This window comes from Lithobates pipiens, unplaced genomic scaffold, assembly GCF_037356315.1.
Source record: "Lithobates pipiens isolate NorthernLeopardFrog02 unplaced genomic scaffold, aLitPip1_a1.2 Scaffold_67, whole genome shotgun sequence".
Taxonomy (NCBI): domain Eukaryota; kingdom Metazoa; phylum Chordata; class Amphibia; order Anura; family Ranidae; genus Lithobates; species Lithobates pipiens.
The window spans coordinates 1,295,823-1,319,603 of NW_027507889.1; the positions used below are offsets into that span (position 1 = coordinate 1,295,823).

The 23,781-nt window shown below is 48.6% G+C and overlaps 1 pseudogene; it reads left to right on the top strand.

The window, feature by feature from the left end:
- The first annotated feature begins 2,482 nt into the window (after positions 1-2,482).
- Positions 2,483-2,600, top strand: LOC143959142 (5S ribosomal RNA; annotated as a pseudogene).
- The last annotated feature ends 21,181 nt before the right edge of the window (positions 2,601-23,781 follow it).

The window sequence follows — 23,781 nt, forward strand, 5'->3', positions numbered from 1 at the left end:
ATAAGAAGGGTCACTGGTTCAAATCCCAACCACAACACTACCTGCTTGGAGTTTGCATGTTCTCCCTGTGTCTGCGTGGGTTTTCTCCGGGTACTCCGGTTTCCTCCCACAATCCAAAGACATGCAGGTAGGTTAATTGGCCTCTGTCCAAAGTTGGCCCTAGTATATGCATGGGGACCTTGGATTGTGGGCTCCTTGAGGGTAGGGACCAATGTGAGTGTGCAATGTACAGGAATAGGGACAATTGTAGACACTCACTTAGGTTGAACTGGATGGACTGGTGTCTTTTTTCAACCTAACTAACTATGAAACTATGAAAGCACGTACATGTACGTGCTTGCCTTCCAGTGGGTGGGGGGTCCGATCGGACCCCCCTCCCGCTGGATGCGGCGGTCCGTTTCGCTTCAGGAGCGATCCGGGATGAGGGGATGGCCGTTGGTTTCTGGCCATCCCCTCTCGATCGCTCCTGGCGAATGAGAAGCTTCCCCCGCTGTGTATAGTAAACACAGGCAGGGAGGAAGTGATGTCATTCTCCTCGGGGCGGTCTTATTGACCGGACTACGAGGAGAACAGTGAAAGTAAGTGTGCACCAACACTACACTGACATGTAGGTACACAACCCCCCCCCCCCCCCATCTCCCCCCCTCCCAGTCACAGTGTCACTGATTGCAGTGATCATTTATTTATTGATCACTGCATTTAGTGTCAGTTGTGACAGTAAATACTGTCAGGGCAGTTAATGTTAGGTCCAGGGTAGCCCCCTACCCCCCCAATAAAGGTTTAACCCCCTGATTGCCCCTAGAGTTAACCCTTTCACCCCCTTTTGCCAGTGTCACTAAGCGATCGTTTTTCTGATCGCTCCATTAGTGTCACTGGTGCCGCTAAGTAGCTAGTTATTTTTTTTAGGTTACAAAAGAAATTAGAAATCTGCGCTTAGTAAAATAAAATAAAATAAAATGATATAAAAACAGCAGCTGAACACTATAACCTGGATACTGGGCACACAAAAGCAGAAAAAAGTAAAAGTGCTTTGCTTGGCCTCTTAAATATAAATGTGACTTAATAGGGAAAATGTGTGTGTATGGAAAATGTGAAAAACCTAAATAATGTGAAAAATCATTAGTGAAAAATACTTTGAAAACCCAAATTTCCAATGAAGTCAAAAGAAATTAATCTGTAACTCAAATGTCCATTAAAATGAAAAACCAAATAATCATAAAAAATAATGTGACACAATATAAAGTCCCATGTGAAATATAAGACAAAAAATGATGATTGATCTTGTATGTTCAAAACAACAATAATAATGCTTGACCACGTGGACCCTTCACCTCTGTAAACCAATAATGAATGGAGGCTTACCAGATCTCCAGTGACCCCCTGTTAAGGGAGGTCAGTCTGCGCAGATACGATCACATAGACGTTTCGATAAGGAAGCCGAAAGCCGACCCAATCGTTTCGGTGCAAGAAGCCGGGAAACGACCCAATCCTTCGGATATCACGTAGTCTCCAAATACGCTCGGATCCTCTCTTAGGCCTCAAAACGTCATATCACTGGTGCTGCTCCTGGATAATGCTAATGCACCTGGGGTGATTAGGGTGTGCCCAGGCACGCTGCGTGCCTGGGCACACCCTAATCACCCCAGGTGCATTCATTATTGGTTTACAGAGGTGAAGGGTCCACGTGGTCAAGCATTATTATTGTTGTTTTGAACATACAAGATCAATCATCATTTTTTGTCTTATATTTCACATGGGACTTTATATTGTGTCACATTATTTTTTATGATTATTTGGTTTTTCACTTTAATGGACATTTGAGTTACAGATTCATTTCTTTTGACTTCATTGGACATTTGGGTTTTCAAAGTATTTTTCACTAATGATTTTTCACATTATTTAGGTTTTTCACATTTTCCATACACACACATTTTTCCTATTAAGTCACATTAATACACATTTATATTTAAGAGGCCAAGCACTGCACTTTTATTTTTTTTAGGTTCACCGCCAGGTTTTTATAGAGCTAGGTACCCCGATATACTGCCCAATAATGGTTTACGCTGCACTTAGGTCTAGGGACATTCAGGGTGACATGGTTAGCACCTGGATGGGAAACCGCCAGGGAATACCAGGTGCCGTATTCTTTTTTTTAATATGTTGTTGGCGTCGATGACCTGTTTTATTTTTCTGCTTGTTTGCCGAGGTGACCATCTTGGCATTTGTCAAGAGGGTTGAGAGTGGCCAGAAAGATCGCCTACGACCAAATCAGCCTGAATTTGCCAGATCTCATTTGATTTTGGATGCTAAGCAGGGTCGGGCCTGTTTAGTACCTGGGTGGGATTCCGCCTGGGAATTCCAGGTGCCGTAGACTTTTTCTTAATATGTTGTTGGCGTCGACGACCTGTTTTATTTTGCTGGTTGTTTGCCAAGGTGAATATGTTGGCGTTTGTCAAGAGGGTTGAGAGTGGCCAGAAAGATCGCTTACTGTACATCACCCTGAATGCGCCCGATCTCATCTGATCTCGGATGCTAAGCAGGGTCGAACCTGGTTAGTACCTGGATAGTACACCGCATGGGAATACCAGGAGCTGTAGGCTTTTTTTTAATATGTTGTTGATGTCGACAACCTCTTTTATTTTTCTGCTTTTTTGCCGAGGTGACCATCTTGGTGTTTTTCAAGAGGGTTGAGAGTGGCCAAAAAGATCGCCTACGGCCACATCACCCTGAATGCGCCTGATCTCGTCTGATCTCGGATACTAACCAGGGTCGGGCCTGGTTAGAGCCTGGATGGAAGACCCCCTGGGAATACATTCTGAAATGGTACATTTAGAATATTTATTTTATCATCATCCATGATTTTTATGTAGGTACCCACCATCTGCTAATGCTGCAGAAGCAGAAAAGGGATTCCGTCTTGCTTGGAGTGTGCCTGGCTTCCCATCTTGCTTTGAGAGATCATAGCTTCCCATCTTGCTTGAAGATTTCATGGCTTATCAAACAGTCATGAAAAAGAGAAAATTTACAATGGAATTATGCTTACTTATCCAGAGATAATGAAATCTGAGGTTTGGGTTAAAAATACAAAATCGAAACCATGGCACGATATACATTTTTTTTACTGTTAACCTAAAATGCTTACTTCATGGTTAAACCTGGCTTAACCCATTCATGACTAAGCCTATTTTTGGCATTTGGTGTTTACAAGTTAAAATCCATATTTTTTGCTAGAAAATTACTTGGAACCCCCAAACATTATATATATATATATATTTTTTAACAGAGACTCTAGAGAATAAAACGGCGATTGTTGCAATATTTTATGTCACACGGTATTTGCTCAGCGGTGTTTTAAATGCAACTTTTTGGGAAAAGGGACACTTTCATGAATAAAAAAAAAAAACAGTAAAATTATCCCATTTTTTTTTTTTGCATAATGTGAAAGATAATGTTACGCCAAGTAAATAGATACCAAACATGCCACACTTTATAATTGCATGCACTTGTGGATTGACGACAAAGTAAAAACCTCAGTAGGCGACGCTTTAAACATTTTTTTACGGTTACCAGGTTAGAGTTTCAGAGGAGGTCTAGTGCTAGAATTAGTGCATCAGCGCTGAAAGCTGAAAATTGGTCTGGGCAGGAGGGGGGTTTAAGTGCCCAGTAAGCAAGTGGTTAAAGTGGTGCTCCGGCCAAAATTACACTTTTTAAATAAAAATACCCCTATAATACACAAGCTTAATGTATTCAGTAAAGTTGGTCTGTAAACTAAGGTCTGTTTTGTTAGGTTATTACAGCATTTTGAAAGTTTATAAACTAGCAGCAGACTGTGACCATCTGAAGTGTGGGCATCTGAAGCCAGACTGTATTTCTTCCTGGATTTCAGCCTTGCAGATCTCGCACATGCTCAATGCTGCACAAGCAGTGTAATAAGTTTCAGGTCAGGTTTCCATGGCAACGGCAGTGTTAGAGGAAGTTGCCACCCATATCTATGCAAACCCCTCCTCCCTCCAGGAACCAGTAAATATACTGCATGTACAAGGAATATTATTCAAGAAACACACACACACACTATATCTACACTCAGCTGATACTTTTTTCTGTACAGCTTTTCATTTAAAAAGAAAAAAATAATAATTAAAAAAATAATAATCTCAGCAACACAATTCATTTATGCATCTAGACGTATTGAAGACGACTTTATGAAGTTCAAACTGTGCATATTAATTTTGAAAAATTGTGCTTGTGTTTTGGTGTTAGGCCCCTTTCACACGGGATGGATCAGTAATGATCCGCCCCGTGATAATCCGCTTGCTCAGCGGGGATCGCTCTGTTGTCCCCGCTGAGCCGGAGGATAACAGGGCGGTCCCAGCACACTGTGCATGGACCGCCCTGTCAGCTCTCCGCTCTCCTCTATGGGGGATCGTCTGTCCGTGTTCATCCGATCCGCTCTGCAGACGGATTGAAAAATAGGATTTTCCTCCGTCTGCAGAATCCGACAATTGCGGAGGCGGACGATATCGGGTGTTTGCGGATGTTCATCCGCCGACACCCGCTATCCCATAGGAATGCATGTATGTCCGTACTTCATCCGCAAACGGATGGATGAAATACGCACATAATGTCCGCATGTGTGAATGGGGCCTTAGATGGGATGGTGGGAGTATTTAAAAAAACTGCTTATTTACAACTATTTGCACAAACAACTTTCTCTATGTTACATAGATAATCGGGTTAAAAATAAGAAAATATTCCCCCAGCACATCGCATCGCCCCCCTCCCCGTAAAAACGCATCACAACGCCCCCAGCACATCAAATCGCATCTCCCCCAACACTTCTCATCGCATTGCCCAAAGCACATTGCATCACCCCCGACACATCAAATCACATCAGAACATCGAATCGCATCGCCCTCAACAGATCGCATCAAATCGCATCACCCAAGCACATCGCATTAAATCGCCCCAGCACATTGAATCGCATCTCTCCCAGAACATCAAATCTCAACACCCAAGCACATCGCATCACATCTCCCCCAGAACATCGAATCGCATCACCCCCAGCACATTGCATCACCCCCAACACTTCGAATTGCATCAGCACATCGAATCGTATCGCCCCAACACATCTCATCGCCCCAGCAAATCTAATTGCATCTCCCCCATCCCATTGCATCTGCCCCAGCACATTGCATCACCCCCAGCGCATCGAAATGCCCAAAGCACATTGCATCACCTACAACACATCGAATCGCATCAGCACATCGAATTGCTTCCCCCCACCTTATCGCATCAAAAGGCATCACCCAAGCACATCGCATCGCCTCAGCACATCGAATCGCATCTCCCCAGAACATCGAATCACATCTCCCCCAGCACATCGAATCGCCCAAAGCACATTGCATCACGCCAACACATCAAATCGAATCAGAAAATCGAATCGCGCTGCCCTCTACACATCGCATCGAATCACATCACCCAAGCACATTGCATTGAATGGCCCCAGCACATCGAATCGCATCTCCCCCAGAACATCGAATCACATCACCCCAGCACATTGCATCACCCCCAACACTTCGAATTGCATCATCACATCGAATCGCATCGCCCCAGCAAATCGAATCGCATCTCCCCCAGCACATTGCATCTCCCAGCACATCTAATCGCCCCAGCACATCAAATCGCCCAAAGCACATTGCATCACCCCCAAAACATCGAATCACATCAGCACATCAAATCGCATTGCCCCACCACATCGCATCGAAACACATCACCCAAGCACATCGCATCGCTGGTAGAAGGGAATTAATTAATTTACAGTTAAATGTTGTTAGAGTACTTACCTTTGGTCCAGAGGCTTAGTAACGGTTGCCACAAACAGAAGACCCTATAAAAGAGAAAAAAGTGTGTCAGTTGCCGCAGTATAACGGACAAAGAAGATCAGAACACATCCCTGCTGTTTCGTTATGGAGTCCTTACTGCGACAGGTGGATCGAACAGGCTGGTGCCGTGGATGGAGAGCGGTGGCTTCGTTCCTGTCTGTCGGCTTATCCGGTGGCTGGTTCTGGTAGTGTTCCGTCTGTGGATGTCCCTCTGGTGGAGCAGTTTGATTTCCTCAGTGCATTCTCTCGGGTACCCCAGGATCTTCCGGTTTCGGCGGCTTCCTCTTCCTCCCGGTCGGTCCCTCCTCTTGACACGGTGACGCAAGAACCTTTCGGAGATGTCCGCAGCTGTTCGGCCTATTCTCCGATCTCCGAGGACGGCGCAGGTGCAGTGGACCATCGGGCTGCCCGGAAAAAAACGAGAAGGAGACCGCGAAGATTTGAATTGGTGGATTCACCCCTGCAAAACAAAAAAGGTACTGGGTCTGCTTGTTTGAAGAAAGAAAAAATCAAATCATTTGAATGTTACTGGGCATACTGTCACTGCTAGGGACAATGTCTATAGTGCTTTACATGTATCTGATGCGGTGGCTGCTACAGTTGATAATGCTTCACTGGTGCTTGATAACATTGCCATGGTGAATGCAGGGGCGGATCCAGGGGGGGGGGGCAACGGGTCAATTGCCCCCCCCAAGAATACTGGCAGGCTGGTTTCCGCGGGTCCAATCGCGGCCGGTTCCGCGGTTACCAGCGGCCCGGTTCCGCGGGTACCAGCGGGCCGGTTCCGCGGGTCCAATCGCGGCCGGTTCCGCGGGTACCCGCACGGCCGGTTCCGCGGGTCCAATCGCGGTCGGTTCCGCGGGTACCCGCGCTGAGTGGACGGTGAGGGGGGGGGCAGCTGGGCGGCTTAGGAGGGCTCCTGGCCAATCAGGAAGCCAGCAGGCAGGGGAGCAAGGAGATGACATCATCTCTCACTGTCCTGCATCCCTCCAGTTCCGCCCTCACTGTGTAGGAAGCTGTGTGCAGCAGAGAGATTGCAGAAAAGTGACACAGTAGGTGACAATCCGCAATGTGTGGCAGGCTACGTGGCAATCCGCAATGTGTGGCAGACTACGTGGCAAGTGGCAATCCGCAATCTGTGGCAGGTGACGTGGCAAGTGACAATCCGCAATGTGTGGCAGGCAACGTGGCAAGTGACAATCCGCAATGTGTGGCAGGTGACGTGGCAAGTGGCAATCCGCAATGTGTGGCAGGCAATGTGGCAAGTGACAATCCGCAATGTGTGGCAGGCTACGTGGCAAGTGGCAATCCGCAATGTGTGGCAGGCAACGTGGCAAGTGACAATCCGCAATGTGTGGCAGGTGATGTGGCAATCCGCAATGTGTGGCAGGCAACGTGGCAAGTGACAATCCGCAATGTGTGGCAGGCAACGTGGCAAGTGACAATCCGCAATGTGTGGCAGGTGACGTGGCAAGTAACAATCCGCATTTGGTGACAAGTGACGTGGCAAGTGACAATCCACATTTGGTGGCAGGCGACATGGCAAGTGACATCCTCAGGGCTCCCACTGATTCTGCATTATGGTGAGTTGAACCATTTAATTTTATATTACAATGTATTAATAGAAATAATGCACTTCAATCATCCTGACACCATAACAACCATGGTGCCGTAATGATTGAAGCACAAATACCAGCCATTTCCCATATAAATTGCCCCCAAAAAAACATATTTTATAGCAGTGCCCCTCCCGAGATTAGACTCTGGATCCGCCCCTGGGTGAATGACAGAGCTCCTGTAATGGCTGCAGATTGCTCCATTTCTGAAGGATTTCAGCAGGCAGCTGTTCCTACTGCTCAAGAAGTTTCACGTTTAAATGGAGGTGAGTCGATTGATGCCTCTATTCTGCAAAACTTTATGATTAATGTCACAACTTTTATCGAATTTATTGCCTAAAACTGCTTCTTCTCGCTCTGCTGATGACGCTGCTCTTATGTCAGTTTCAAAAGATAGTGTTCATACTGCTTCAAATTCTTCTGTTTTACTTAATGTTGATTTGACTTCCTCTGGTTTATCATTAGTTCCCTCTTGTGCTACTGTTTCTAATGTTCTTGAACCTTACATTAAAGAAGTACTTACGTGTGAATTGTCTCCATTAGGTTTTCACTTACCTATTTCAGTTAAAGAAAAGATTTGGAAAGGGGATTATATTGAATTGCTTTCCTTATTGCCGTCATTTAAAGAATATAGGTTTGATAAAAAATATGGTGAGAAATCTGATGATGACAGGAGACGTTTAGGCACACGCAATTTTAATAATTGGTTACAATCTTTTTGTATTTATGCTAGTGTAATGGGCGAATGTCATCCTGAATTATGTAGCGGTATGTTTCATCATGTTGAAATAATTTTAGAAGCTTATAAAAATGTTCCAGGTTTAGCTTGGTTCTCTTATGATGAAGCCTTTCGACAGAAGCTTTCAGTTCATAAGTCTTCCTTTGGAGCAGGGAGAGACTGCAGTGACCCAAATCGCTAGCTATTAGGTCCACAAAAGTTATTTTAAGAACTGGTATGGTATAGGTGTAGTTCAGGATGGGTGGCACTAATAGGTACCACTGATAGATGGGACTGATGGGCACTGATAGGTGGCACTGATAGGTGGCACTGCTGGGCACTGATGGGCGGCGCTGATGGGCACTGGTAGATGACACTGATGGGCACGGATATGTGGCACTGGGGTGCAGCTCCGTTGTTGAGGCAGATTGTGGGCACTGATGTGTGGCACTGTGGGCACTGATGTGTGGCACTGTGGGCACTGCTGGGTGGCACTATGGGCACTGCTGGGTGGCACTGATTGGGGGCACTTTTTTATTACAGAGGTGGCACTGGCAGGGGGCAGGTGGGTACTGGTAAGCTGGTCGTGATCGGGACTGATGTCCCGATCACGGCCGCCGGTGATCGGCTCTTTTTTTTTTTCTCCTCACGCTGTCAGCGCGAGGAGGAAAGATAGCCGATTACCGGCTTCGTTGTATCACATGATCAGCTGTCATTGGCTGACAGCTGATCACATGGTAAGGGGTCGGGATCGACCCCTTGCTTGGATCTGTGATCAGGCGAGTCTCATAAACGGGCAGGGCGCTAGTGCACGGGACGATGTCGATAGACGTCGTCCCGGCAAAGGAGGTCCGCGCTGTAGCCGTCATTTGGCTATAGCGCGGGTCTCTACTGGTTAAACTGAGCCGCAGATCTAAACCATTCTGCAGAAACTCCAAAACTACTGAGGTGGACGGAGTGGTGGGGTCCCACTGCTTACTTTCTGCAAATGTTTTAAATGTATTCCATATTTTAGAATAGATAAAGTTTGTGGAAGGTTTCCTAGCCTTTAGGAGAGTAGAAATCACCCCCACTGAGAATCCTAATGACTGGAAATTCTGCCGCTCAAGATCCAAAGATGTAGATTCAGTTTGTGAGGAGCTGGGTGCACCAATTTCTCCTGTGAGAGAAGCTGCGGGAACACTGGGATCTTGACCGGCGGGGCATACGCTGAGATGTTCTTAGATGTAGATGTTCTTTTAGACTCAGCAGAGCTAAATACACTGCTCGCAGCTCTAAGACGTTGGAGACTACCCCCGCCACAGGGACGTCCCATTTCCCTTGCACTGCCAGGTGATCTCAGTGTGCTCCCCACCCTTTCGAACTTGCGTCGGTGGTAAGAATGGTCCAGGAAGGGCATTGCAGGAGCCGAGGCTTTGAAATTAGGTCTTCCTTCGACCCCCAGAGGAGACTTCTCTTCATAGAAGCTGAAATTGATATTCTCTGACATAGGGACTTCTTCCTCCACTGCGTCAAAAAGCCCCATTGAAAAGTCCTCAGATGCCAATGAGTAGTGATGGCCGAACGGTTCGCCCGGCGGTCGTTTCGCGGCGAATTTCCGACATTCGCGGTCCGCACGTTCGAACGCCTTTTTCCGTCGTTCGCCGCGGCGGACTTACGTGTTTAATGTATACAAGAGCTTTAACCTTTGGTGACACGTTTATCATGTGATACAGGACAGCCAATTGAGACATGACAGCACATGGACACTTGTACATTCCCCCTAACCTATAAATACACCCGATCCGGTGGCCATTTTACATTCTTTCTTCTGTTAAGATAGGGACAGGTTCCTGTGTGGAGTAGGGAGAGATAAACCACTAGCTATTTGGTACACAAAAGTTCTTTTCAGGACTGGTATAGGTGTTAGGTGTTGATAGGTTTGCTGTGCTGCTGATTCTTGCAGCAGCCTGAGTGTCTTTTGTTAGTTTAGAGAAAGGGAAAGGACGGTGTATGCTACAGGGACAGCCAGATTAGTCTTTCATCATCATCATCATCATCATCATCATTAGCTGTTACTATCAAGGTCCACAAAAGAGCTGTTCCAGTAACCACTAATCGTTCTCTTTTTTTGCCAATTTGTATAGGGACAGGAAGGAAGCAGTGTTGTCAGGCAGTGAGGGTAATTTTAAAGACTTGCTGTTATTATTAGTTCCACAAAGGTTCTTTTCAGGACTGGTATCAGTGGTACAGTAATAGGCTTGTACATGTATAATATTCTTTCTTCCAAATATAGAAAGGATATTATACTTGACTGCTGCCCTTCTGCTGCAGTCTGCTAAACATTCACAACTCACTTGTTCCACAAAAGTTCTTATAAGGACTGGTAACTTGGTATAGGGTGCTACGGTACATAGGCTTGAGTGCGGTACAGTCTGCTGTTCTGTAAGGACCGCTATCGGTCCACAATAGATAGGGTTGACGTGCACCACTGCTGACCGCTGCCCTATACTGCAGCAGTCCTTCAGCGGTATAGGGACTGACGTACAGTCTGCTAATCACTAACACACAACCTGCTTGTTCCACAAAAGTTCTTATAAGGACTGGTAACTTGGTATAGGGTGCTACGGTACATAGGCTTGAGTGCGGTACAGTCTGCTGTTCTGTAAGGACCGCTATCGGTCCACAATAGATAGGGTTGACGTGCACCACTGCTGACCGCTGCCCTATACTGCAGCAGTCCTTCAGCGGTATAGGGACTGACGTACAGTCTGCTAAACACTAATACACAACCTGCTTGGTCCACAAAAGTTCTTATAAGGACTGGTAACTTGGTATAGGGTGCTACGGTACATAGGCTTGAGTGCGGTACAGTCTGCTGTTCTGTAAGGACCGCTATCGGTCCACAATAGATAGGGTTGACGTGCACCACTGCTGACCGCTGCCCTATACTGCAGCAGTCCTTCAGCGGTATAGGGACTGACGTACAGTCTGCTAAACACTAATACACAACCTGCTTGGTCCACAAAAGTTCTTATAAGGACTAGTAACTTGGTATAGGGTGCTACGGTACATAGGCTTGAGTGCGGTACAGTCTGCTGTTCTGTAAGGACCGCTATCGGTCCACAATAGATAGGGTTGACGTGCACCACTGCTGACCGCTCACCTATACTGCAGCAGTCCTTCAGCGGTATAGGGACTGACGTACAGTCTGCTAATCACTAACACACAACCTGCTTGTTCCACAAAAGTTCTTATAAGGACTGGTAACTTGGTATAGGGTGCTACGGTACATAGGCTTGAGTGCGGTACAGTCTGCTGTTCTGTAAGGACCGCTATCGGTCCACAATAGATAGGGTTGACGTGCACCACTGCTGACCGCTGCCCTATACTGCAGCAGTCCTTCAGCGGTATAGGGACTGACGTACAGTCTGCTAAACACTAATACACAACCTGCTTGGTCCACAAAAGTTCTTATAAGGACTGGTAACTTGGTATAGGGTGCTACGGTACATAGGCTTGAGTGCGGTACAGTCTGCTGTTCTGTAAGGACCGCTATCGGTCCACAATAGATAGGGTTGACGTGCACCACTGCTGACCGCTGCCCTATACTGCAGCAGTCCTTCAGCGGTATAGGGACTGACGTACAGTCTGCTAAACACTAATACACAACCTGCTTGGTCCACAAAAGTTCTTATAAGGACTGGTAACTTGGTATAGGGTGCTACGGTACATAGGCTTGAGTGCGATACAGTCTGCTGTTCTGTAAGGACCGCTATCGGTCCACAATAGATAGGGTTGACGTGCACCACTGCTGACCGCTCACCTATACTGCAGCAGTCCTTCAGCGGTATAGGGACTGACGTACAGTCTGCTAAACACTAATACACAACCTGCTTGGTCCACAAAAGTTCTTATAAGGACTGGTAACTTGGTATAGGGTGCTACGGTACATAGGCTTGAGTGCGGTACAGTCTGCTGTTCTGTAAGGACCGCTATAGGTCCACAATAGATAGGGTTGACGTGCACCACTGCTGACCGCTCACCTATACTGCAGCAGTCCTTCAGCGGTATAGGGACTAAGAGTTTTGTCACAGGGTCATTTAAAAAATGACATGCAGAGGAAGAGGCAGGCCCTTCCGCAGGGGTGGTAGGGGTAGGGCAGGAGCAACAGGCTTGAGCCAAAGTGGGAAGTTGCAGAAGGTGCGTTCAATTACTTTAAAGGATGCACCAGACTTGGTTGAGTGGCTCGCTCAGCCTTACTCTTCTGCACCCTCCTCATCCTCTCGATCTGCACCCTCTTCTTCACTCTCTGCTATGTGCACCCCCAAAGACACTACCACCAACAACACGACCACCACCACCACCACCACATACCTTCCGCTTGAGTCACTGGAATTATATTCCGATCCATATCAAGAGGACATTTCTGATGCGCAGCCACTCTTGGTATTGGATCAGGAAGAGGAGGTAGCAACAAGCGCTACTCAGCAGTCTGACGCCAGTACCCAGATCAGCCCAAGGAGGAGGTTGGTCCCCGGTGTTGCTGCCTACTCCGAGATCTCTACTTATAGCGGTGGGGAAGGTGACGTTGATGATGACGTGTCTAGTGATGTCACGTGGGTGCCCACAAGAGAGGAAGAGGAGGGGAGTTCAGAGGGAGATATGGACCAGCAGATAGGGAGGAGAAGCAGCAATGACTTACATTGCACAGCAGGGACAAAGCAGACTGCAAATGTATCAGGAGCGAGTCATCGACCATGTACGGTCACATCTGGCGCTCCCAGGACACCGGCACATGGCTCCGCAGTGTGGGCTTTTTTTAACGTGTCCGCTGCTGACAATAGCGTTGCCATCTGCAATCTTTGCAGTCAACGCGTTAGTCGCGGTAAGCCCAATACTCACCTAGGGACGACCGCCTTAAGAAGGCACATGAGCAGCCATCACCGAGCCCAGTGGGAGCAACGGAACACACAAAGCCACACTGCAGGCTCTCACCGTCCAGCCTCGTCTTCTACTTCTCCTTCTCCTCTCTCCTCACAATTGTCCTCCACTCCACCTTCCATCACGCCAAGCTCACATTTTTCTGCAAAAAGGCAGGCTTCCGTGGGCCTAATGTTTGAGCGTAAAAAAATGATGATGCCGGATAACCCTCTTGCCCAACGGTTGGCGGCTGGCTTGTCAGAACTCATAGCCCGCCAACTACTGCCATATAAACTGGTGGACTCGGAGGCCTTTCGCAAATTTGTGGCCATTGGAACACCACAATGGAAGGTCCCAGGAAGGAAGTATTTCTCAGAGAAGGGCATCCCAGAGCTATATGGCCATGTTCAGCGGCAAGTGAATGTATCTCTGGCACACAGTGTCGGTGCCAAGATACATCTGACCACAGACACGTGGTCTAGCAAACACGGGCAGGGAAGGTATATCAGTTTTACTGCCCACTGGGTGAACCTTCTGACGGCCGTCAAGCATGTAACCCGTGGCACCCGTGTAGATTTGGTTTTACCGCCACGGATTGCATGCAGGCCTGACTCTTCTTCTCCTCCTCCTACTCCATCCTCCTCCCTCTCCTCCTCAGCTGCCTCCTCCTTTTCCGCTGCTAGCGTCTCTTCCACTGCACCGCCCAAGCTCCCCAGAACCTATTCCACATGCCAGGTGAGACGTTGCCATGCCGTGCTGCGTCTGTTGTGCCTGGAAGCAAAGAGCCACACTGGCCCGGCACTCCTTTCAGCTTTGCGTTCACAGGCAGATGAGTGGCTAACACCGCTCAATTTGACAGTTGGTAAAGTGGTGTGTGACAACGGTGCCAATCTGCTTAGCGCATTGAAACAGGGCAAAATCACGCACGTGCCGTGCATGGCACACGTCTTAAACTTGGTCGTGCAGCGATTCCTTGTCAAATACCCTGGGGTCCAGGACATCTTGCGGCAGGCAAGGAAAATCTCGGCCCATTTCAGAAGATCTTACACGGCCATGGCTCGCCTTGCTGACATTCAGCGGCGACACCATCTGCCGGTCAGACGTCTTATTTGCGATTGCCCGACGCGATGGAACTCAACCTTCTATATGCTTGATAGGCTGCTCCAGCAGAAACGTGCAGTTAACGTCTACCTGTATGAACTCTGCGAAAGAAACGGTTCTGGGGAGCTGGGTTTTTTTTCACCGCGCCAGTGGCTGCTCATGCGCGACACATGCAGACTTCTGCGGCCATTTGAGGAGATCACCAAACTGGTCAGTCGCAGCCATGGCGCCATCAGTGACATGGTACCTTATGCCTTCTTTCTGGAGCGTGCATTGCGTCGTGTCATTGATCAGGCTGTGGAGGAGCAGGAGCGGGAAGATGAGGAAGTCGCAATGCTGGATGAATTCCCAGGGGGGGCTACTCTATCTGAGACAAGTCAACAACAGGAGTCTGATGAGGAGTCAGAGGAGGATGGTGCCGGGGCGGATGAGCAGGAGCAAGAAGAGCATGCTTTAAACCTTTCTGGGATCCCTGTTGTGCGAGGATGGGGAGAGGAGAATGAAGAGGACGACATTATCCTGGATGATGAGCAGGAGCCAGGCCACCACACCGCTTCCACTTTAGTGCAAATGGGGGCCTTCATGCTCCAGTGTTTTAATAGGGACCCCCGTATAAAAAGCATGAGGGTCAAGGACCAGTACTGGGTGGCAACGTACTTAGACCCCCGGTACAAACACAAAATGGCGGAAATGTTACCGCCGTCGCAGAGGGCTGTCAGAATGCAGCACTTCCAGGCCTTGCTTCGAGAAATGCTGCATTCTGCTTTTGCGTGCGCTGGCAGAGGAGCAATTCCCACTCCCAGAGAAGGATTTGCGGGTACCAATCCAACAGCGCCTGCAAGAAGAGGCCGGTTTGAAGATGTGTTGGTGACTTCGGATATGAGGTCATTCTTTCAGCCGACCCATCGACAGGTGTCATCCGGATCCAGCATCAGGGAACGCCTAGACCGTCAGGTGTCCGACTACATTGGGTTAACGGCCGATGTGGACGCTCTGAGGAGTGATGAACCCCTAGACTACTGGGTGGGCAGGCTTGACCTCTGGCCAGAGCTTGCCCAATTTGCAATCGAACTGTTGGCTTGCCCCTCATCCAGTGTCCTGTCCGAAAGGACGTTCAGCGCAGCAGGGGGGATTGTGACCGATGAGCGTACTCGCCTAGCTCACCACAGTGTTAACTACCTCACATTTCTAAAAATGAATGAGGCATGGATCTCGGAGGAATTCAACACATGTGACCAGTAGACCATGTATATGTCTATAAACTATTTTTTTAATCAAGCACACAGACCTTCTTAATTCATTTGGCTCACTTCCTTGACCCAAAAAAGCACACCGTACTATATGCCCCTACCCTCCTCTTTGAAGAGGTTGAGCGGTGTCATATTTCTACTGGGGCTGCTTATGATATCCCTGTGCTGTGCTGACTTCCTCCTGGGGGTTCTTATTATGAAGGGATCACACTATCCCTGTGCTGTGCTGACTTCCTCCTGGGGGTTCTTATTATGAGGGGATCACACCATCCCTGTGCTGTGCTGACTTCCTCCTGGGGCTGCTTACGGTGCTGCTGTCAGTGCTGTATGTCACGGTGCTGCTGTCAGCGCTGTATGTCACGGTGCTGCTGTCAGCGCTGTATGTCACGGTGCTGCTGTCAGCGCTGTATGTCACGGTGCTGCTGTCAGCGCTGTATGTCACGGTGCTGCTGTCAGCGCTGTATGTCACGGTGCTGCTGTCAGCGCTGTATGTCACGGTGCTGCTGTCAGCGCTGTATGTCACGGTGCTGCTGTCAGCGCTGTATGTCACGGTGCTGCTGTCAGCGCTGTATGTCACGGTGCTGCTGTCAGCGCTGTATGTCACGGTGCTGCTGTCAGCGCTGTATGTCACGGTGCTGCTGTCAGTGCTCTGTATTACGGTGCTGCTGTCAGATGCCTCTATCACGGTGCATGTGTCATTCCGGTATGTCACGCTGCTGGTGATCATCTCCTGCACCCTCTTCTTTGCCTACCCTGGTCCCTGACCTTCCCTCTCCTCCATTGCCTTCATTAACTCCATAGTCCTGAATTGTTAGAACAATTTCCCAAATAAAATAAAAATGCTTGTAGTTATCGATCCCAAATTCACCTCATACATGTATTATGTCATTGTCCAGATGGTGGGACTACGTTTTACCCCCTAATAATTACCACGTGGCCGCAAATTCGACATGAAGGTTTGCAAAGTTCGCCTCCCATTGAAGTCAATGGGGCCCGCGGCGAACGGTCGGTTTCGCGAACGTTTGGGTCCGTTCGCATTTCGCGTTCGCGAAACGTCCCGTCGGAAGTTCGTCCATCACTACCAATGAGCCCAAGGTAACATTGGAAAGGCAAGCCGCCATGGTCCCGATTAAACTCAAGCAATTCGAGGCTGACAGGTGGGAGAGAGATCTGACGTGGACCATCTTCTGAACAATCGCCTTCACCTTCTGGGGAGGGAGGCGCACTGTACCAGCCTTGGTATTGAATAGAGCACCCAGGTAAATCATCACCTGAGTTGGGGTTAGGAGGCTCTTCTCTGTATTTACTAACCATCCAAACTCTCTCAGAGTCCTCAGAAGAATCTCCTTGTAGTCCCGTAGCTGGGCTTGATCAGACGCTAGCAGTAGAATGTCATCCAAAAAGTGAAAGACTCGAAGGTGCCAGGGCTGAAATTAGAACTTTTGAGAATATCCTTGGTGATGTGCATAGGCCAAAAGGCAGGCATTGAAACTGGAGATGTGTTGAGCCTATTGCCACTCTCAAAAATCTTTGGAACGCTGGTAACACGGGAACATGGAAATAAGCATCTTGCAAGTCTACCGATAGCAAGCAGTCTCCTGGTTGGACCATCTGGATGATCGTCTGCAAGGATTCCATCTTGAACGAGTCGAGCTGTATGAAACGATTTAACCTCTTCAGATCCACCACTGGTCTCCACTCTCCACTCTTCTTGGGGATGAGGAAGAGAGGAGAATAGAATCCCATGAATCTCTCGGAGGGAGGGACCGGTAAAACTGCCTGTTGTACTACAAGAAGGTGAAGATATTTCTGCAGAGATTCCGCTTTCTGCTGTGAAGTTGGACTTTTTGTTAGAACTAACGAGTCTTGTGGGGGCACATCTTGGAAGGTCCAAAAATGGGTAAAACGGACTGTAGAGACCACCCACGGATCTTCGCAACGACTGCCCGATACCTCCGCAAACCTCTTCAACCTGGCTGCAGTGGCCTTTTGTCAAAAGGATTTTGTCCCCTCCTGAGTATTGGAGAGGCTTCTCTATTTGCCTTTAAAAACGTGGCCTGAGTACTCCTCCAATTCTTTTTGGGGTCTCTGCCTTGTCTAAAGTTGGAGAAATTCCTATTCCTGGAAGCTTGGAATTTTGTTGATACCACGTGTGAATGCCTCACCCTTCTATCCTGGGGAAGTAGCCCCAACTTCCCTCCTGTCACTCTCGATTGCCTTTTCCAGTCTTTCTCCAAAGAGTGCCTTCCCATCAAAAGGGATTTTGCACCAGTTTTGTTTTGATGCTGCGTCGGCTGCCCATGGCTTTTATAATGTTGTCCTTTGGTACATCTTCTCGGATAACTACTTCAATGTTTTCTGTCCAAACTTTAATGGCATTAGACACCAAGGCTAAAGCCACAGCCAGTCTACATGCTCCTCCAGCCAACTGATAGGCTTTTTTCAAATCCATCTATACGCCTGTCCAGAGGATCTTTAAAAGGAGGCCGAATCCTCCATAGGTAGGGTGATGTTCTTGGTTAAACGCACCACTGCTGCATCAACTACTGGAGGTGTATCCAGGAAGGCTGTATCTGACTTGGCCAGCGGGTACAACTTCTGGAGTCTATTTAGGGAGAAGCGTTTATCCGTCCTCTTCCATTCCCCTTCTATTAAATCCTTTAATTCTTCTAGAAAGGGAAAAAAATTAATTTCATTTTCAGAAATGGAAAAAAGGTTTTTGTCTTTTTAGGAGGCTCTTCCACCTCTTCCCAGCAGATAGCTGGTTTAACCGCCAAGACAAAAGGTTGTACTAATGAAAAATTAAACCCCGAGGGTTCTGATTCATCTGAGGAATCCTCCGACTCGGCACTGTTCCCAGCAGATAAGGGAGGCGGGGTTGAAGAAGTGCCTGCTGGGTCCGCGGATGATTGACCCTGGTTAGTCATTTCTGACGTTTGACCCCTAAGCGTGTCTTGCAGGGAGGGAGGTGTATGAATTAGCTCTGCTAATGAGTCTTTAACCACTTAACAACCAGCCCATAACCGAATGACGGCTACAGGGCGGTTGATTAACTCTGGGAGGCCGTCATATGACGTCCTCCCAGAATTCCGCTCTGGGGCGCGCACTCGAGAGCATCCTTGACTGCCGGGTCCACGTGATCGCTCCATCAAATGACGGAGTGATCACTTGTAAACAAACCGATCGGTACAGCGGAGGGGGAAGAGATCGGTGTCAGCAGCGCTGTGGGCTGCATCTGCAGTGCCCACATCGCTGCTCATCGAAAATTAACCCCATCATACCCTGCCATTACTCTGCAATACTCTGCTTCAATACTCTACAATACTCTGCTGCAATACTCTGCAATACCCTGCAACAACACTCTGCAATGCTCTGCGACACCCGCCAATACCCTGCAACACCCGCCAATACCCTGCAACACCCTGCAATGCTCTGCAACACCCTGCAATGATCTGCAATGCTCTGCAACACCCGCCAATACTCTGCAACACTCTGCAATGCTCTGCAACACCCGCCAATACCCTGCAACACTCTGCAACACCCTGCAATACCCTGCAACACCCTGCAACAACACTCTGCAATACCCTGCAACAACACTCTGCAATGCTCTGCAACACCGGCCAATACCCTGCAACACCCGCCAATATCCTGCAACACTCTGCAATACCCTGCAACACCCGCCAATACCCTGCAACACTCTGCAATGCTCTGCAACACTCTGCAATGCTCTGCAACACCCGCCAATACCCTGCAACACCCGCCAATACCCTGCAACACCCGCCAATACCCTGCAACACTCTGCAATACCCTGCAACACTCTGCAATACCCTGCAACACTCTGCAATGTTCTGCAACACCCGCCAATACCCTGCAACACTCTGCAATGTTCTGCAACACCCGCCAATACCCTGCAACACTCTGCAATACTCTGCAACACCCGCCAATACCCTACAACACTCTGCAATGTTCTGCAACACCCGCCAATACCCTGCAACACTCGGCAATACTCTGCAACACCCGCCAATACCCTACAACATTCTGCAATGCTCTGCAACACCCACCAATACCCTGCAATGCTCTGCAATGCAATACTCTGCAACGCCATACTCTGAGATATCCAGTCATACTCTGAGATATCCAGTCATACTCTGAGATACCCAGCCATACTCAGAGATACCCAGCCATACTCAGAGATACCCAGCCATACTCAGAGATACCCAGCCATACTCAGAGATACCCAGCCATAGTCGGTGATACCCATAGACACCCCCCCTCCCGCCGCCCTCTGGTGCTTCTACCGACTCGCCAATACGATCAAAGCCAGAATCTTTTTTTTTTTTCAGGCTTCCCAGCCTAGAGGTGAGATGCGGGGTCTTATTGACCCCATATCTCACTGTAAAGAGGACCTGTCATGCCATATTCCTATTACAAGGGATGTTTACATTCCTTGTAATAGGAATAAAAGTGATCAAAAAATTTTTTTTTGGGGAAAAAAAGTCAAACTAAAATAAATAAAGTAAAATGAACAATAACATTTTTTTTTTTTTTAAAGCGCCCCTGTCCCCATGTGCTCGCATGCAGAAGCGAACGCATACATAAGTCCCGCCCACATATGAAAACGGTGTTCAAACCACACATGTGAGGTATCGCTGCGAACGTTAGAGCGAGAGCAATAATTCTAGCCCTAGACCTCCTCTGTAACTCAAAACATATAACCAGTAAAAAAAAATTAAATCATCGTCTAAAGTAAGTGAAGGGTACACATTTTTTCTTAATTTTATACATTTATTTTTCTTTAACCACTTGCTTACTGGGCACTTAAACCCCCCTCAGTCCCAGACCAATTTTCAGCTTTCAGCGCTGATGCACTTTGAATGACAATTGCGCAGGCATACAACACTGTACCCAAATGAAATTTTTATCATTTTTTTCCCACAAATAGAGCTTTCTTTTGGTGGTATTTAGTTACAGCTCGGAGTTTTACTTTTTGCTAAACAAACAAAAAAAGATGCAAAAAAAAAATAAAAAAATCATGTTTTAATAGTTTGTTATAAAATTTTGCAAACGGGTAATTTTTCTCCTTCATTGAAGTGCGCTGATTAGGCGGCACTGATGGCTGCATTGGTGGGCACTGATGGGCTGCATTGGTGGGCACTGATGGGCTGCATTGGTGGGCATTGATAGGATGCATTGGTGGGCACTGATAGGATGCATTGGTGGGCACTGATAGGCTGCACTGGTGGGCACTGATAGGCATAGTTAAGGCGGCACTAATAGGCACAGATAAGGCGGCACCGATGGGCACAGATAAGGCGGCACTGATGGGCAAAGATGGGCACAGATAAGATGGCATGGATGGGTGGCACGGATAAGTGGCACGGATGGGTGGCACGGATGGGCACTGATAGGTACCACTGATAGATGGGACTGATGGGCACTGATAGGTGGCACTGATAGGTGGCTCTGATAGGTGGCACTGATGGGCGGCACTGGGGTGCAGCACCTTTGAGGCACATTGTGGGCACATTGTGGGCACTGTGGGTGGCACTGTTGGTGGCACTGCTGGATGGCACTGCGGGTGGCACTGTGGGCACTATGGGTACTGCTGGGTGGCACTGCTGGGGGGCACTTTTATTCAGGATGGCACTGCGGTGGGCAGGTGGGCACTGGCAGGGGGCAGGTGGTCAGCTGTATTGCTGGCCGTGATCGGGACTAATGTCCCGATCATGGCCGCCGGTGATCGGCTTTTTTTTTCTCTCCTCGCGCTGTCAGCGCGAGGAGGAATAATAGCCGATTACCGGCTCCGTTCTATCACATGATCAGCTGTCATTGGCTGACAGCTGATCACGTGATAAGGGGTCGGGATCGACCCCTTACACGGATCGGTGATCAGGCGAGTCTCACGGAGCCGAGAGCCGCTCGTACCCGGGACGACGTCAATAGACGTAGTCCCGGAAAAGTAGATCCGCGCTAATGCCGTCATTTGGCAATAGCGCGGATCCCAAGTGGTTAAAGATGCATTTAGCTTTTAACTCCAGGGCACGTTAATCCCATTGGTGGTCAATGGGCAGCATGTCTCCCCTGGGTGGTCAATGATGGGCAGCATGTCTCCCCTTGGTGGTCAATGATGGGCAGCATGTCTCCCTTTGGTCAATGATGGGCAGCACGTCTCCCCTTGGTGGTCAATGATGGGCAGCACATCTCCCCTTGGTGGTCAATGATGGGCAGCACGTCTCCCCTTGGTGCTCAATGATGGGCAGCACGTCTCCCCTTGGTGGTCAATGAGGATTCACTATTGAGTTGGCCCACCCTTTTGCAGCTACAACAGCTTCAATTCTTCTGGGCAGGCTGACCACAAGGTTTAGGTGTGTGTCTTTGGGAATGTTTGAGCATTCTTCCAGGAAGAGCATTTGTGAAGTCAGGCACTGATGTGGACGAGTAGGCTTGGCTCAGGATTCTCTGCTCTAATTCATCCCAAAGGTGTTCTATTGGGTTGAGGTCAAGAATCTGTCCAGCCCAGTAAAGCTCCTCCACCCCAAACTCGCTCATCCATGTCTTTTATGGATTATGCTTTGTACACTGGTGCACAGTCATGTTGGAACAGAAAGGGGCCTTCCTCAAACTTCCCACAAAGTTGAGAGCATGAAATTGTCCAACATTTCTTGGTATGCTGACACCTTAAGTGTTGCCTTCACTGGAATTTAGGGGCCAAGCCCAACCCCTGAAAAACAACACCACACCATAATCCCCCTCCACCAAGTGATTTGGACCAGTGCACAAAGCAAGATCCATAAAGACATGGATGAGCGTGTTTGGGGTGGAGGAACGTGACTGGAATGCAGAGTCCTGACCTCAACCCAATAGAACACCTTTGGGGTGAAATAGAGTGAAGGCTGCGAGATGGGCCTTTCTCGTCCAACATCAGTGCCTGACCTCACAAATGTACTATTGGAAGAATGGTCAAATATTCCCATAGACACACTCCTAAACCTTGTAGACAGCCTTCCCAGAATAGTTGAAGCTGTTATAACTGCAAAGAGTGTGGCAACTAAATATTGAACCCTATGGACGAAGACTGATATTCCATTAAAGTTCGTGTGTAAAGGCAGGTGTCCCAATACTTTTGACAATATTGTGTATGCGGAAGGGGGCACTCTGCCACACTCTGATGCAAGGGGGAGATACTCTGCTATAAAGTGGGACTCTGATGTAAGGTGTTGTGGGTGATGCAATGGGCTTTGGGGCAATTCGATGTTCTGGGGAGATGCGATTGGGCGATGGGATTCGATGTGTTGGGGGCGAAGCGATTCGATGTGCTGGGGGCGATGTGATGTGCTGAGGGCGATTTGATGTTCTGGGGATATGTGATGCGATTGGGCGATGGGATTCTAGGTGTTGGGGTGAAGCGATTCGATGTGCTGATGCAATTCGATGTGTTGGGGGTAATGCAATGTGCTTTGGGCGATGCAATGTGCTGGGGGTGATTCAATGTGCTGGGGAGATGCGATTCGATGTGCTGGGGGAGATGCAATTCGATGTGCTGGGGGTGATGCGATTCGATGTGCTGGTGGAGATGCGATTCTGTGTGCTGGGAGCAATGTGATGCGATGTGCTGGGGGCGATGCGATGTGCTGGGGCGATGCGATTCGATGTGATGTGCTGGGGGTGATGCGATTTGATGTGTTGCGGGTGATGCAATGTACTTTGGGAGATGCGATGCGCTGGGGGTGATTCAATGTGCTGGGGAGATGTGATTCGATGTGCTGGGGAGATGTGATTCGATGTGCTGGGGGAGATGCAATTCGATGTGATGCCATGTGCTGGGGGGCGATGCGATGTGCTGGGGTGATGCGATTCTATGTGATGTGCTGGGGGCGATTCGATGTTCTGGGGAGATGTGATGCGATTGGGCGATGGGATTCGAGGTGTTGGGATGAAGCGATTCAATGTGCTGATGCGATTAGATGTGTTGGGGGTGATGCAATGTGCTTTGGGCGATGCAATGTGCTTTGGGGGATGCGTTGTGCTGGGGGTGATTCAATGTGCTGGGGGAGTTGCGATTCGATGTGCTGGGGGAGATGCGATTCTATGTGCTGGGGGAGATGCGATTCTATGTGCTGGGGGCAATGCGATGTGCTGGGGCGATGTGATGTGCTGTGGGCGATGCGATTTGATGTGTTGCGGGTGATGCAATGTGCTTTGGGGAGAGTCGATGTTCTGGGGAGATGCGATTGGGCGATGGGATTCGATGTGTTTTGGAGCGAAGCGATTCGATGTGCTGATGCGATTCGATGTTTTGGGGGTGATGCAAT